The sequence below is a fragment of the Ylistrum balloti genome, unplaced genomic scaffold (assembly GCF_031769215.1).
Source record: "Ylistrum balloti isolate Yb309-2 unplaced genomic scaffold, AGI_CSIRO_Ybal_v1 Utg369672, whole genome shotgun sequence".
Taxonomy (NCBI): Eukaryota; Metazoa; Mollusca; class Bivalvia; order Pectinida; family Pectinidae; genus Ylistrum; species Ylistrum balloti.
Genome location: NW_026781917.1, coordinates 1573416 through 1590448, shown reverse-complemented (window position 1 = coordinate 1590448; position 17033 = coordinate 1573416).

Below are 17033 nucleotides of genomic sequence, written 5' to 3'. Positions count from 1 at the left end.
TATTGAATGCGAATACTTTAAAGATCTATGGGATTTTGTTATAAAAATACTTGAAAAAATTAGTTATAGAACTGATATGAAGAAATTGAAATATATTATATATGGATATAAGATATACCAAAAGAACTGTACTGAAATCAATACAATATTATATTTAATAGGTTTTACAATATATAAAGTTTACCATTTGAGCGAACAAAAGCAAAAAATAATAAATGTGAAGGACATATTTAAGAATGAATTAAAAAATATGCAAATAATTTATAAGAGTAAAAAACCTAATATGCTCAACTCATTACTAGACAACCTGGACCATTGATATGTTTAGGTATGTGATGGGAACAAAAATATGACATGTACAATAGAAAACAAGGTGATAATAAAATAATTATTGAACAGATAAAAGAAAAAAGCACAATAATGAGACAAAATGATAGAGTACGATTCAGCAACAGAAAAATACATGTATGTGTATAAGAGTTTAATATAAAACATCTGATTATGAAATGAAAAAGACATATACATAAATAATTGTTTGTGCGTGAAAATTGAAATGTATGTGTGAGTAGACGTTTGTTTATATTATGTATGGTATGCATATATGATTATACACCTTTATTTACGTAATGGAAAATCTATATATGATTATATTTTGCAAATATGATCACCCCTTTTCTTTTTCCTTTTTTTCATCTTTCCTTTTTTTCATCTTTCCTTTTAAATTTTTTCTTTAATCGAACATATCCGAACATATCGATTCGGATCTTGTCATGCTATCTTGTCAAAGTGAAACAAATATAGAAATATATATAGTTTAATTTTTTTGTCGGGTCGATTGAAAAACAAAACAAGGCTGCAGTGAATGTGCTGATAAGGAAAGTAAGTATGAGCGAGTCTGTGAATGAGTAAGAGTGTTCATTTGCTTAATTAAAAAATAGATACCTTGAATGTTAATAAATGTAAAAACAATACATAGATTATGACAGGTACAACATTTTCCCAGACGCGTAATTGATTTAAAAACAAAATAAGACTGCTATAAATATACTGATAAGGAATGGATGTATGAGCGAGTCTATGCGTACTTCTAAAAAATCGTTGAATGGAAATTGGTACGAAAAAGTGTGAGTGTACAAGTCTGGAGAGAAAACGCATGAAACACATTGTTGAAGTAAACATTGCTGAAATCAGTATCTTGTTCTCTGAGTGCAAAAAAAAAAAAAAAAAAAAAAAAAAAAAACAAAAAAAAAAAAAAAAACAAAAAAAAAAAAAAAAAAAAAAAAAAAAAAAATAAAAAAAAAAAAAAAAAAAAAAAAAAAAAAATAGTATTTTTTTTTTGTTTAAGATTATAAAAACGGAAATTCTTGTTTAGTTTTATATAACGATGTGTATGTCTTTCGGATAAATTTTATCCTCCCATTTGCAAACAAAAGGAATCTTTTCTTAACAGTATGAAAAACCTGTGACAATATATGCCTCTTCTCATAGTATCTTTTTCTTACTTCTTCTTCGGAAAATGATCTCAGAGGAAGTTCATCAATACATCTTCAGCTTACATCCGGGGAATTTTTAAAAAAAAAAAAAAATTAAAATTAAGTTTCTAAATAAAATAGTTCATTGAATAAGAAAGCATACCAAAAATCCCTCAGGTAATAAGAGGATGTAATAAAACAATAGTGCCATTAATAGAATAAGAAACCAGACCCCTGTGGTGTCCTTCATAAATTGTATCGACTCAAAAGGTAATGTTATCCGTTATGTTGATGACGTTGTTGTCCACAAACCAACGAACACAATTGAACAAAAATGCCCGAGCAACATCTATCTGTTTTGAACATAACTTAATCTGCACAAAAGTCACACAGGTGTAGATTTAGAGTAAGATACAGTGAAGCAAAGTCATGATTAAAAATTCATCAAACAGCTATCTCGTCTTTCTAAAATGCATCAGTGATGCTAAATCATACAGCTATTTCGTCTTTCTAAGACTCGTCAGTGATGCTAAATCATACAGCTATTCGTCTTTCTAAGACTCGTCAGTGATGCTAAATCATACAGCTATTTCGTCTTTCTAAGACTCGTCAGTGATGCTAAATTATACAGCTATTTCGTCTTTCTAGGACTCGTCAGTGATGCTAAATTATACAGCTATTTCGTCTTTCTAAGACTCGTCAGTGATGCTAAATCATACAGCTATTTCGACTTTCTAGAACTCGTAAGCGATGCTAAATCATACAATTATTTCGTTCTTCTAGGACTCGTCAGTGATGTTAATGGCATAAATTTTGGAGTCTGTGAGGCGACTGAGGAAAGCATTGGGAAAAAGCACAAGGTAAGTATGCTTATTTCTTTATAATACAAAGAAAATGCTATTAAAACCACAAACAAATAACATAAACTTGAAACAAATGTTTGCGCACTCTATACTGGGTAATATTTACGAACTTTAATTTCGTCAAATTTGCACAATGAAATCTGATACCTAGGGAATGTTTTACATCTTAGTCAGATTATTCCGTTTCAGAATTCATAAACAAATATAAAGAGGGGCAGGTGAATGGAATAATGATACAGGAAAACAGAACAGAATATACACTAATTTAGACTGATATGTCAGTCAATTTGTATACAGGAGTAATATTAACACACAAAAACCCAAGAAAATATTAACATGTTAATATAAATATATTCCACACTCATATTCAATCAAACAAGGAGAATACACTAAAAAGATTTACATGAAAAATCTTGAAAAAGATAATAAGACAAGGTGTTCCGGGAGAGTTAGCGTCTTCTGCTTCTTCGACGACACCAACCATGCAAAACTTGGTCAATCCAAGGAGGTGATATTATGTTCATAAATGAAGATATGGTTAACAGTAACATGACAAACAGGTATCAAACACGTCCAGCTTCATAGAAAGAAAAAGAATATTTCAAAAACAGGGTACCTCTAACCCCAGTTGCAAGACGTATAGGTTGTCCTATGTTGGGTTACATCATTCAGAGGTAAGATTTCCATAAGGTTTCTGATATTACAAACATTTCGTGATATTGCTTAAGATCAGATATGTTATCTTTGGTCATGCTTTGCCAAACCCAAATCTTTGGATCAAGATATTCGAAGTATTCTGAGACTTTGGACCAGTGATTATTGAACAGGAATGAGAAAGAAAGACAAGCGTAGTATTACTTACTATTTCCGTTGGAAATCCAAAATGTTTTACATAAAGTATCATAAAAATTTTGATTAGATCCACCTACCTGAGATACGACGTATTTAAAGGTTAAGTACTTGAAGTGTCTTATCTGTATGACCTCGGATAAAAGTCTGACACACTGCCAGACTAACCTCTATTATAGAAATCAGCATTACAACACAAGCAGAAACATTGTCTATAATGTAACTTAGTATAAGATTAAAAACACAGAGATATCATTTTTCAATATAAATATAGAATTGAATGTCGTATAGCCAAAATAATATTAAGCTGCATCATACAGCTGTTTCGCCCTTCCAGGACTCGTCAACGATACTAAGGGTCTAAATTATTGAAACCTTGAGGGCATTGAAAGAAAATCAATATAGGTTGAAATAAATGTTAAAACCAGAATTGTAGGTGATGAAAATTTATTTAACTCCTTAATTTTCAGTATCGTTTAATTTCAAAACAGCGTCAAGTCAATGTGTGTATTCTTTACTATTCAAATGACTTGGCAGGCATGGCACAGCAAACCATTTGAACAAAAAGCAATGACTTCCATCTGCAATTCCAAATGATTATAAAAAGACTAACAAGTCAAAAGTACCTTTGATAAAAATTTAGAAATAAATACAGTTTATCCATAAATGAACTAAACTGATTCGTACAGCTATTTTAATCGTTCTCGTGGCTTGTTTGTTCTAATCCGGAATCAATGTATTATAAGTGTAAACTTATTGAATTAGTATCTAGATATTGTTAATGTTAATATTTTGAGATCATTAAAACAGCAATGATGTAACACAAATAATGACCTAAATCTCCAATCTATAGACGATTGACTGGATAATGTAGAAATTAACAAAACGAACAAAGTGTTGTTTTTTTCAGCTGCTAGTCTGATCATACTTATAAGTTCCTCCGAAATTTGCCTCATCAGATATTTTGTGCACTTAAATATTAATTTCAAACGTCTTTGTGTAACATAGACACTCTGGTGTTGGATCTGATCCTCATTTGATATTTTTGATATTTTTATATAACATTGCAATGGCCAAACAAATCATCAGATACAGGATATCTTTTCTTACTTTGTGTATCAAATAAGGATATATATATATACGTGCAGCGCCAATGACCACTGGAATCAAATCATAATGATAGAATAGAAAGGCTCCAGGACGTCGTGACAGAACAGATGTTATACTCAGGGTAAAATGACACAAAAGTGCGAAACAAGGCCCAGTAGTCCAGTAAGCTTACTTCAGTGTAGACATATCAAGGCACAGTAGTCCAGTAAGCTTACTTCAGTGAAGACATATCAAGGCACAGTAGTCCAGTAAGCTTACTTCAGTGTAGACATATCAAGGCCCAGTAGTCCAGTAAGCTTACTTCAGTGTAGACATATCAAGGCACAGTAGTCCAGTAAGCTTACTTCAGTGTAGACATATCAAGGCCCAGTAGTCCAGTAAGCTTACTTCAGTGTAGACATATCAAGGCACAGTAGTCCAGTAAGCTTACTTCAGTGTAGACATATCAAGGCACAGTAGTCCAGTAAGCTTACTTCAGTGTAGACATATCAAGGCACAGTAGTCCAGTAAGCTTACTTCAGTGTAGACATATCAAGGCACAGTGTTCCAGTAAGCTTACTTCAGTGTAGACATATCAATGCACAGTAGTCCAGTAAGCTTACTTCAGTGAAGACATATCAAGGCACAGTAGTCCAGTAAGCTTACTTCAGTGTAGACATATCAAGGCCCAGTAGTCCAGTAAGCTTACTTCAGTGTAGACATATAACAAGGCACAGTAGTCCAGTAAGCTTACTTCAGTGTAGACATATCAAGGCACAGTAGTCCAGTAAGCTTACTTCAGTGTAGACATATCAAGGCACAGTAGTCCAGTAAGCTTACTTCAGTGTAGACATAACAAGGCACAGTAGTCCAGTAAGCTTACTTCAGTGTAGACATATCAAGGCACAGTAGTCCAGTAAGCTTACTTCAGTGTAGACATATCAAGGCACAGTAGTCCAGTAAGCTTACTTCAGTGTAGACATATCAAGGCACAGTAGTCCAGTAAGCTTACTTCAGTGTAGACATATCAAGGCACAGTAGTCCAGTAAGCTTACTTCAGTGTAGACATATCAAGGCACAGTAGTCCAGTAAGCTTACTTCAGTGTAGACATATCAAGGCACAGTGTTCCAGTAAGCTTACTTCAGTGTAGACATATCAAGGCACAGTAGTCCAGTAAGCTTACTTCAGTGTAGACATATCAAAACTGTTCAGACATCTTGTTTAGCTTATTTGACGAAGGAACAATTTTCTGCTTTGTCACAATTCACAATTTTTTTTCAACAAACAAGATATGGATTTGTCCACAATGACGGGAAAGCCAACGAGGCCGATCAATATAAACTCCCGAAATAATTAGAGAAATGAAAACAGGGACGATTTACCGAAAAATACAGTAATAGAAATTATTTCTGAAACATCGGTGATAAAGGTGGCTCGCCTTGCCATGTCAGAACCGCAAAACAAACCAAAATAAAGTACGAGTGTGCCGAGAACACTTATCTAGCTGTGGAATTGAATACTTTAATACTGTTATGTTTGATCCTCTATTGAACATACTTGATAATTATAATTTTGTTCTGTGTGATGCTGTGTGGTACCTATTAGATTCTCTAATTCTAACCTGATTCTGTATGGAGATAATTTTGTTCTGTGTGATGCTGTGTGGTACCTATTAGATTCTCTAATTCTAACCCGATTCTGTGTGGAGATAATTTTGTTCTGTGTGATGCTGTGTGGTACCTATTAGATTCTCTAATTCTAACCCGATTCTGTGTGTTGTTCTGTGTAATGCTGTGTGGTACCTATTAGATTCTCTAATTCTAACCTGATTCTGTATGGAGATAATTTTGTTCTGTGTGATGCTGTGTGGTACCTATTAGATTCTCTAATTCTAACCTGATCCTGTGTGGAGATAATTTTCTTCTGTTTGATCCTCTCATGCACTTACCTGATTCTGTGTGGAGATAATTGTGTTCTGTGTGATGCTGTGTACTACCTATTATCTTATTCTTTCTTGATTCTGTATGGAGATAATTTTCTTCTGTTTGATCCTCTCATGCACTTACCTGATTCTGTATGGAGATAATTTTCTTCTGTTTGATCCTCTCATGCACTTACCTGATTCTGTGTGGAGATAATTTTGTTCTGTGTGATGCTGTGTGGTACCTATTAGATTCTCTAATTCGTACCTGATTCTGTGTGGAGATAATTTTGTTCTGTGTGATGCTGTGTGGTACCTATTAGATTCTCTAATTCTAACCTGATTCTGTATGGAGATAATTTTGTTCTGTGTGATGCTGTGTGGTACCTATTAGATTCTCTAATTCTAACCTGATTCTGTGTGGAGATAATTTTCTTCTGTTTGATCCTCTCATGCACTTACCTGATTCTGTGTAGAGATAATTTTGTTCTGTGTGATGCTGTGTACTACCTATTATCTCGTCCATGAAAAGGTAAAAATTATCTAAGCGATTCCTACCTTACTTTTATAAAGTAGTTATTAGGTAGCAGTAGAGTTTCTCGGTGCGGACATGAAATGTGTCAGATGCTAATCTGAAGGTTTTGTGCGATTTCTAGCTTTCACTATGACATTACACCACAGTGCATTGGTGACGTCATCATTAGCAATCGATGACGTCATAGTTCTTGTGGCATCACCAGTTACTATGACGTCATCAATAAGACTATATATATATCTACTTACTTTTCAGTTATCTAAATTCACAGAAGCACAGACTACTCAATTCAGTTTCAATTGCAACTTTATTCAAGAAAACTTGAGGCTTATTGTGATTTTAATTTTTCAAATTACCTCCCTTATTCCTAATTTGAGAATATTATTTGTCATAATACACCATACTGGAAAATTAATATTACTCAATAACACTGTTTAGCGATATATCGATTTGCTCGTCTTGTACACAGTTTCTCGGTGTGACAATGGGTGACATTTTTGTTCATAAGATGACCCCATTAAAAAGGTTTTTTTTTAGTAAAATTTGAAAAATAAATCCTTGGTAAAGTTAGTCTTGTCATGTTGAAGTTAACAATGTGAGGTTTCATTTTTTTCAGAATAATATTTTTGCTTTGTGTTGGAGATTATTATTTGGGCAGTCTCGAATATGTGTCTACGCACCAGAAACTTGCTTTACAGTTTTCAATGTTTGTACCCATTGTCATATTGTGAAGGACTTCCGATTTAGAATTTTCTGAAATGTAAGTACTTTGTTACCATGACAGTGTTGTTGATTTTTTCTTCTATAAATTTGTCTTGTTAGTTTGGAATTAGCAGTATTTTTTTCATTTTTAGCACTTTTTATTTGATAATCATGGCAATCACATGTCAGAAATTAGAGGAAATTGTTTATTTACACAAATTTTATCTCTCTACTATAAATGTAATTGTAGTTTATAAATGTATAACCAAACTGCTATACCTGTATATCTTAAACATAATAACCAATAATTTCAGGAAAATTGCAAATTAACTGTTTCCTGCTACCTTAACATTTTTAATTATACTATACATAACGTATTCTTTTGAAAAAGGGAAGTTATACTTTTGAAAAGATTCTACTGAATGTTTCGCGATGAAAAGTAAAACAAGAAACTAGAGAGACCAACTCGGCAATAACTCCATAGTGTCTCTTTATAATGAAGAGTTTTATACCAATCAGATAAGAAATTTATCCATATCGGTAGAAATGAAAAGATTGGTTCATCATAAACCGTTAGTATTTAACACATATCGGCTGTTGAAGATATGCTTAACTCCATCTAGTGTTCTTCCCATCCACTGATTCGTCCGGTGAGATCCCTCCTTGACCAATACGACTGCAGTCGTTCTTTTTCTTTGTAAGCCATATCACAATCATCGATATCAAAAATATTAACACTAGAATGCCTATGGTTGGCCCTATCACGGCTCCTAAATTCACCGATGTTCTTTCAGTACTTGTGGAAGTTTCGGCTGAAATAATTCAATAAATAGCATAAGATACAATGACAATCAGACGTAACTTTGATAATTGAATGTAAACGAGAATATTTTTCAATGAAATTATGTCGCTATCAACTTAAATAAATATTGTTTCATTGTTTACCTGTTCAATACCAGATCTTGAAGCTAAATACAAATGACTTTATATCCTAAGTAACATTTTAACACATTTTAAAACATATAGAATATGTCATTTTGAACTTTTAAAAACTGTGAGATATGATGATTATGACCACACATCCGTTTCTTCATGATTGCCGATACAATGTTTGAAACCTGCAGCCTGTCCCACCACAAATGGACATATTTTGACCCAGTCTTGTAATATCTTGTGATACCTAATTGTACTTTTTAGTTTATGTTACTGCTCTGGAACTCAATAATACAAATGATGGTGATGCCTATTTTGCATTTCTGTTATATAATCATCCATATGAATCTATCTTCTACATTCTTATTCCTAATATTATTATTATCTGTTGTCTTTAGTTTTGATTGATGTGTCTGTATACTTGTTTATGCACTGTAAGGAGAGGGCTTTCATAGGCTCTGCCTGTTGCCCAATTCCTATTGTCAATACCACCAAGACAATAAAATATTCTAAAATCAAAATCAATATTTGAAACATTATTTGTCTGTTAGCGGTTGTGAACATTACACTATTTCTAGTAAGCTATCTTGGAGATTATTTTCTTTGTAAGAAAAAGTATACTTGTGGGAAAACCTTTGGTTTGTTATCAAATATCTATTACATTTCATCTGTGAGTATTGTCGACATTTTCTCCCGACTTCTAGGTTTGCTTTGCCTCTCAACAAAATAAATGGATGCAAGCTTCAGCTGATGAATGATACTCGAAAGCCAATGTTTACCTATAAAATCATGATAAAAATTCAAGAACGAACTATGAAAATTTTTGTTCTCAAATTGTTCTATACCTTGTTCTCATTTTGGGAACATGGTATTACTTGTACATACCAATACGGCAGGTGTCGTCGGAACACCTGGTCTTATTCTCCCTGTACTGATTTTGGAGTCTTTGTGTTTATCTTTCTTTTGTTCATATTTGCTCTAGTTTTATTGTTGGTATTTCATTGGAGTTTTAAAATGCGTACATTGTATTACATTGTATTACATTGTATTACCATAGCAAACATTAACAGATATAGGAAAGGTATGGAGTGATAGATTACTAGCAGTTCCGGAACCTTGAGATGTAGTCCCTGGATTGGCTGGGTTCTGTGAAGTTGTTGTTGTAATAGTTGTTGTTGTCGTTGGAACTTGTGTTGTAGTTGTCAGGTCACATGGGTTTGGTGCAAATGACGGAGTTGTAACCAATGTCACGTTACCTAGAAATGTTGTGCTCATGGTTTAATGAAAACAAACACAAAAGTTAATAGAACTGGTGGCATATGTAGAAACAAGTCTTAAAATTTTGAATTTTGTCGAGCTTTTGAAGAGTTGGTGTGACGACAAGTTAAAAATACTTATTTGATATATGTCATTTGTTTAATGCTAGCTTAAGCAACTCCTTAACTCTCTGAAACAGAAACTGCATGTTTTACTGTTGATTTTGAAGATACAATAACAAAAGTATTGAAAGCTGTGGATTTTCTTAATACAAATGGCGTTGTGTTTTAGAAGATAGCATTACCTCAGTGAAGAATACGGTACTAGAGGGTGTTACAATGAAGGGAAAAATTGACAAATGACACGGAAATCGTGCAGAAGTAAGTATTTAATCCGTCCATACATTTTCCAAAGCAGTCGGCCAACTAGTCTCGATTCGTATTCGTACAGCCTGAGCACATTGTGATAACTTGGTCATACGTTTCAAATGAAGTTATTCGTTTCTGAACTACTGAAGAGCCATTCCCAATATAGATTTAAAAAAAAAAAATTTTTAGTCATGAATTCTCTCTGAAATAATGCAATATTAATTATTAGAAAACACATTTACATATGTATATTTATTTCACATCGACAAAGTCATTTCTGATACACAACAACTGTAAAATCTATTTCCATCAGATATGAACTCTGTAGTGAAGGAGACCCTGGATGTGGTAGTTTGCGTACATACTGTACACAAGCCTGTAACATTTACTGTGGTGATTTGGTGACCCTGACTGACTTGTTTGTGGGTGATTTGGTGACCCTGGTTAACTTGTTTGTTGTTGATTTGGTGACCCTGGTTAACTTGTTTGTTGGTGATTTGGTGACCCTGGCTGACTTGTTTATGGGTGATTTGGTGACCCTGGCTGACTTGTTTGTGGGTGATTTGGTGACCCTGGCTAACTTGTTTGTTTGTGATTTGGTGACCCTGGTTAACTTGTTTGTTGTTGATTTGGTGACCCTGGTTAACTTGTTTGTTGGTGATTTGGTGACCCTGACTGACTTGTTTGTTGGTGATTTAGTGACCCTGACTGACCTGTTTGTTGTTGATTTGGTGACCCTGGCTGACTTGTTTGTTTTGGATTTGGTGACCCTGGCTGACTTGTTTGTGGGTGATTAGGTGACCCTGGCTGACTTGTTTGTTTGTGATTTGGTGACCCTGGCTGACTTGTTTGTTGGTGATTTGGTGACCCTGACTGACTTGTTTGTGGGTGATTTGGTGACCCTGGCTGACTTGTTTATGGGTGATTTGGTGACCCTGGCTGACTTGTTTGTTTGGGATTTGGTGACCCTGGCTGACTTGTTTTGGTGACCCTGGGTGATTTGATTTGGTGACCCTGGCTGACTTGTTTGTTGTTGATTTGGTGACCCTGGCTGACTTGTTTGTTGGTGATTTGGTGACCCTGACTGACTTGTTTGTTGGTGATTTGGTGACCCTGACTGACTTGTTTGTTTGGGATTTAGTGACCCTGACTGACTTGTGTGTGGGTGATTTGGTGACCCTGGCTGACTTGTTTATGGGTGATTTGGTGACCCTGGCTGACTTGTTTGTTGGTGATTTGGTGACCCTGGCTGACTTGTTTGTTGGTGATTTGGTGACCCTGGCTGACTTGTTTGGGATTTGGTGACCCTGGCTGACTTGTTTGTTGGTGATTTGGTGACCCTGGCTGACTTGTTTGTTGGTGATTTGGTGACCCTGGCTGACTTGTTTGTGGGTGATTTGGTGACCCTGGTTGACTTGTTTGATTGTGATTTGGTGACCCTGGCTGACGTCTTTGTTTGTGATTTGGTGACCCTGGCTGACTTGTTTGTTGGTGATTTGGTGACCCTGGCTGACTTGTTTATGGGTGATTTGGTGACCCTGGCTGACTTGTTTGTTTTGGATTTGGTGACCCTGGCTGACTTGTTTGTTTTGGATTTGGTGACCCTGGCTGACTTGTTTATTGATGATTTGGTGACCCTGGTTGACTTGTTTGTTTGGTGACCCTGGTGACTTGTTTGTTGTTTGGTGACCCTGGCTGACTTGTTTGTGGGTGATTTGGTGACCCTGGCTGACTTGTTTGTATGGGATTTGATGACCCTGGCTGACTTGTTTGTGGGTGATTAGGTGACCCTGGCTGACTTGTTTGTTGTTGATTTGGTGACCCTGGTTAACTTGTTTGTTGGTGATTTGGTGACCCTGACTGACTTGTTTGTTGGTGATTTGGTGACCCTGGCTGACTTGTTTATGGGTGATTTGGTGACCCTGGCTAACTTGTTTGTTTGTGATTTGGTGACCCTGGCTGACTTGTTTGTGATTTGGTGACCCTGGTTGACTTGTTTGTTGGTGATTTGGTGACCCTGGCTAACTTGTTTGTTTGGGATTTGGTGACCCTGGCTGACTTGTTTGTGGGTGATTTGGTGACCCTGGCTGACTTGTTTATGGGTGATTTGGTGACCCTGACTGACTTGTTTGTGGGTGATTTGGTGACCCTGGCTGACTTGTTTGTGGGTGATTTGGTGACCCTGGCTGACTTGTTTATGGGTGATTTGGTGACCCTGGCTGACTTGTTTGTTGTTGATTTGGTGACCCTGGTTAACTTGTTTGTTGGTGATTTGGTGACCCTGGCTGACTTGTTTGGCTGACTTGTTTTTGGGTGATTTGGTGACCCTGGCTGACTTGTTTGTGATTTGGTGACCCTGGTTGACTTGTTTGTTGGTGATTTGGTGACCCTGGCTAACTTGTTTGTTTGGGATTTGGTGACCCTGGCTGACTTGTTTGTGGGTGATTTGGTGACCCTGGCTGACTTGTTTGTTGGTGATTTGGTGACCCTGGCTGACTTGTTTGTTTGTGATTTGGTGACCCTGGCTGACTTGTTTGTTTGGGATTTGGTGACCCTGGCTGACTTGTTTATTGATGATTTGGTGACCCTGGTTGACTTGTTTGTGGGTGATTTGGTGACCCTGGCTGACTTGTTTGTGGGTGATTTGGTGACCCTGGCTGACTTGTTTTTCATTTGGTGACCCTGGCTTACTTGTTTATGGGTGATTTGGTGACCCTGACTGACTTGTTTGTGGGTGATTTGGTGACCCTGGTTGACATCATTTAAAGCATTTTGTTATGTTTTGGTTTCTTTTTAGGGTGGTGGGGATATACAAACATTAATGTTTAATCAGTCAGACAACTGTAAGACCATTTAAAGCATTTTTTTATCGTTTCATTCGTCTTACCCACTTGAACTATCGGGTCATGTTCTTGTATGTGCTAACGTGACGCTACCAAAATTGGAACATTTCTTAAAAGGAAACCATGAAAAATGTCTACCGAGTGTGTGAACATTCTCTTTAACCTCACTTATCTATCAGAAATCTCAGCAATTTTTCTCATTGTCTAAAAACATGATAAAATATTTCATTCGTAAAATTCTAAATAGAGATGATAAGCAAAAAAGAAGAAACTTGCGGATAAAAATGTCATATCAATTCATAAATACTTTAGTTTTTTGTTTAGAACTATTGATATTTACTTGTATTGCAAAATAAAAAAAATGAAAATACCTACCTTGAAAGAATTAAGGATCCATTCTTAAACAAACAGGTCCATGTGGAGACAACAGATCCTCTAAATGACAGATCATAGTTTTGCATGCTGCTGCTATTAAAGTTTATAGTTGTTCGTCCTAGTGAGTCTTTCCATGGTCCTCCTCCCCAAGGATATGTACACGAGGAAAATATTGAGCCTGAAAGTTCAACAGCGTATGAGTACTAAAACCAAGTATTAAAATATACATAGATATCTCATTCGTAGAGCGACAAGAAGAAAATATTTCTATCCTTTTTTCCATTATTGGATGCAAATTCAGCTCAGTCTTGTAACTTTAGAACGCCAGCTTTATTGTGTTTCTCTTTTGCATGTCATAACTATTCCCCATTAACATCAAATACCATCAATGAAATTATTCCGCTCTGATGTCCCACTCGTTTCACTCTCTCGGTATCAGACCTAAATTACAGGTAGCGCAAAACAAAGTAATAAATTTATTTTGAATGTCAAAATAGGTACAGTATAAGATGCAGTGATTGTTTTTCGTACAAACATGTTAATTAAACATTAATTATAGGGTTAGTCTCATCAGACTAAATGATAGTTTTAATGTTTTCCTTGAAAAGGCTCCAAACTATGTGTTTAATTCTTTTCTACAAAATACTCGATCTTCTGCATATAATTTCAGTCTCCCATCAGTACAAGGTAAAGATTCTTCAACATTCTACTTTACTGGCGCAAAAATTAGAATTCTCTTCCAGATGATATTAAAAGTATATCAAACAAGCTTAAGTTCAAAACCCAAATGAAACGTCACTTTCAAAACAAAATGCAAGAGAATCATGCTAGTTATTATGATATTATTGAGGAAAATACATTTGTAAATCCATTTTAAGGACCCCAATGAAAATAAGCGTTTTAACGGGGTTTTTTTTTGGGGGGGGGGGATCCTAGGATATATGTATTTTTGTCTTTATTAATAATCATAACTAGCTGATACATTAAAGATATAGCTAACAACTTATTCCTAATTATGTATAACATGTTATATGTGCTATATATCCATATGTTTTGTATACAAATCTGTACATATTTATCCTGAATAAATTTATTATCATTATATTACACTTAAGTTTATATCCTACAGCAACACTCTATACTTTGGTTAGTATCCTACAGCGACACCTACACTTTGGTTGGTATCCTACAGTTACACCTACACTTTGGTTGGTATCCTACAGCGACACCTACACTTTGGTTGGTGTCCTACAGCGACACCCTATACTTTGGTTGGTATCCTACAGCGACACCTACACTTAAATTAATATCCTACAGCGACACCTACACTTAAACTAATATCCTACAGTTACACCTATACTTTGGTTGATATTCTACAGCGACACCTACACTTAGGTTGATATCCTACAGCGACACCTACACTTAGGGTGATATCCTACAGGTATCTTACAGTTACACCAACACTTTGGTTGGTATCCTACAGCGACACCTACACTTAGGTTAACATCATACAGCGACACCCACACTATGATTTGCTTCCTCTGTAATTCTGTGTCGTTTTGAATATTACTTTATGTAGATATTGGTGTTGTTGTTGTTGTTGTTGTTGTTGTTGTTGTTGTTGTTGTTGTTGTTAATGATGATGATGACGATGATGATCTACCACGTTGGCCTTAATGTGTTGTATTTAGTGAATTACAATCACTTAAATAAACGCGGTTTTGTAAACGATCACATATATCATTTTTTAACTTGTGGATTCAACGACTTGACCAGATACAGTAGCGGTATATGTAACGTTACTCAAAATGTTAGACACAAGTCAGCAAGGATATTGATGATACGTACCAAAGCAAGCAATGAAGATGATACCAATATAACAGATCCTCGTCTTTATCATCGTTCAAATGGAAGTTTTATATGCTTGTTAAAAACCTTGATATGTAATAAAACGTCTCCGAATTTTCCTCTCCTTAATCCACTTGCGTGTTTATACAATCTTGTACGCCAGAGCACACAATTCAGAATACAAATAAAATGTGCCCTCGATTTTTATCAATCCACTTTGGTGTGCAACTATCATATGGAAATGAAGATTTCAGGTTACAGGTTTCCTTGTCTAAAGTAGCCTCTTTTGAGTGTGTACTTCTTCTTGTCACAACATTAAGTTTAAATCCACATAGACTGTCTGTGATTTTTCTCTGCTGTTATCGATGAACTTGGTTGTGAACTCCACCACGCCAAAATGCACAATAAGAAGTCAAAAACTTGTTAATGTTTTCTCAGGTATATATTATGTGTTTGGTTATTCATTACACTCTGAATTATTCAACGATGAGAGACATTTTGAATTAAGATGTTCAAAAACATTAATTTGTAAATTAGAATATAACTTTGTAACTTCCCCGACGATGTTGGCACTAGAAACATATTAGAATACTATCGGTATTGTACGTGTTTAGATAAAAAAAAAAAAAACCCACTCGAATCGATAGCATTTTAAGGTTGTGAATTTCTCGATTGAAAACATCCCGGTTTAGAAAACATCTGTGACGTCAACATTCGTGATGTGTTTCAACGATATATGTATATGTTACTTATATGTCACTTTATTGGCCTATTTTAAGAGACACGTTTAATTTGCTTCAATCTGTTTAGAAAGAAATAACGTTTTGACATATCTCAGAACCGATTAGCGCTAGTAAACACAAACAAAATTTGATCTCGGCTATTGAAGGAAAGAAGGGAAAAAAAACTATTGTTGACGTGCCTAAAAAACTTCTATTTCAATTTAATAAAAATGATTCCAACGCAGATGTCGCGTAATTTATTCCGAAGAAAGGATTACGTCCAGACATGCTGTTGCTATAATGTTTGCCAATAGAATAAACGAATTGCTTGCTTGGTGTGGTGGTTGATATATACCTGTGTGTGATTTGTAGATGTTCAGTCCCTGTAGACATATTTATCTCTCGATAAAATAGATGTATTTTGAATACAGGGATAAACAAAGTCTTGTTAGCTTCAGGGCACATTTAAAAAAAACAAAATATAACATAATATAAAATAAGTTTTAAAAAAATGATAATGATAATAGAATGAAATTAGATAAATATGTAAAAAAAAAAAAAGAAAAAAGTAAACGGAAGCAAAGGTGTAAAAATCGAACTGAAATTATCGATATTTGGTTTCATTTTAATTTCAATTAATTTTGTTTTGCTAAAGTGTTACATATATATTCTCAAAACTGTGATAAGAACGGTTTTTTTTTAAAATAAAAATCTGAATTTCAAACTTATCAAACGAATCCGTGAACGCTACATCCGATATAGTTGTTTTTTTAAAGGTTGTTCGAATTGCTTAAGTAAAGACGAAATCTTTCTTACAAAATCATGTTGAATCTTTTTTAATTTACGAAAACAGATAAAACAATTTTCTGACTATATCAAAGCTTTCAATACTTTAACGTCGGATATTAATGTGTATACAGTCAATGAGACCCTAGTAAAATACCACAGTGGGATTAACTGTGATTGATGAAGTGAAGACAGCAACATAATACACAATCTGAAATGGATTTGATCATGTGAGAGGTTAAAACTCACTTTAAAACGAGGAAGTGAAATGTAGGATCATGGACTGCATCTATCTTCTTGTCAGAAAAAAATCAACACATTATGTTGGTTGCAGAAATTGTTATTGCTATCATTTCAAAAAAAAGTTTCATCATTTCTGTAGTTCGTCTCCCATCGCATGCAATAACATCAATTACTGAATAAAAGAATAGATATAGATAGCGATTATAGAATAGAAAGTGTAATTACG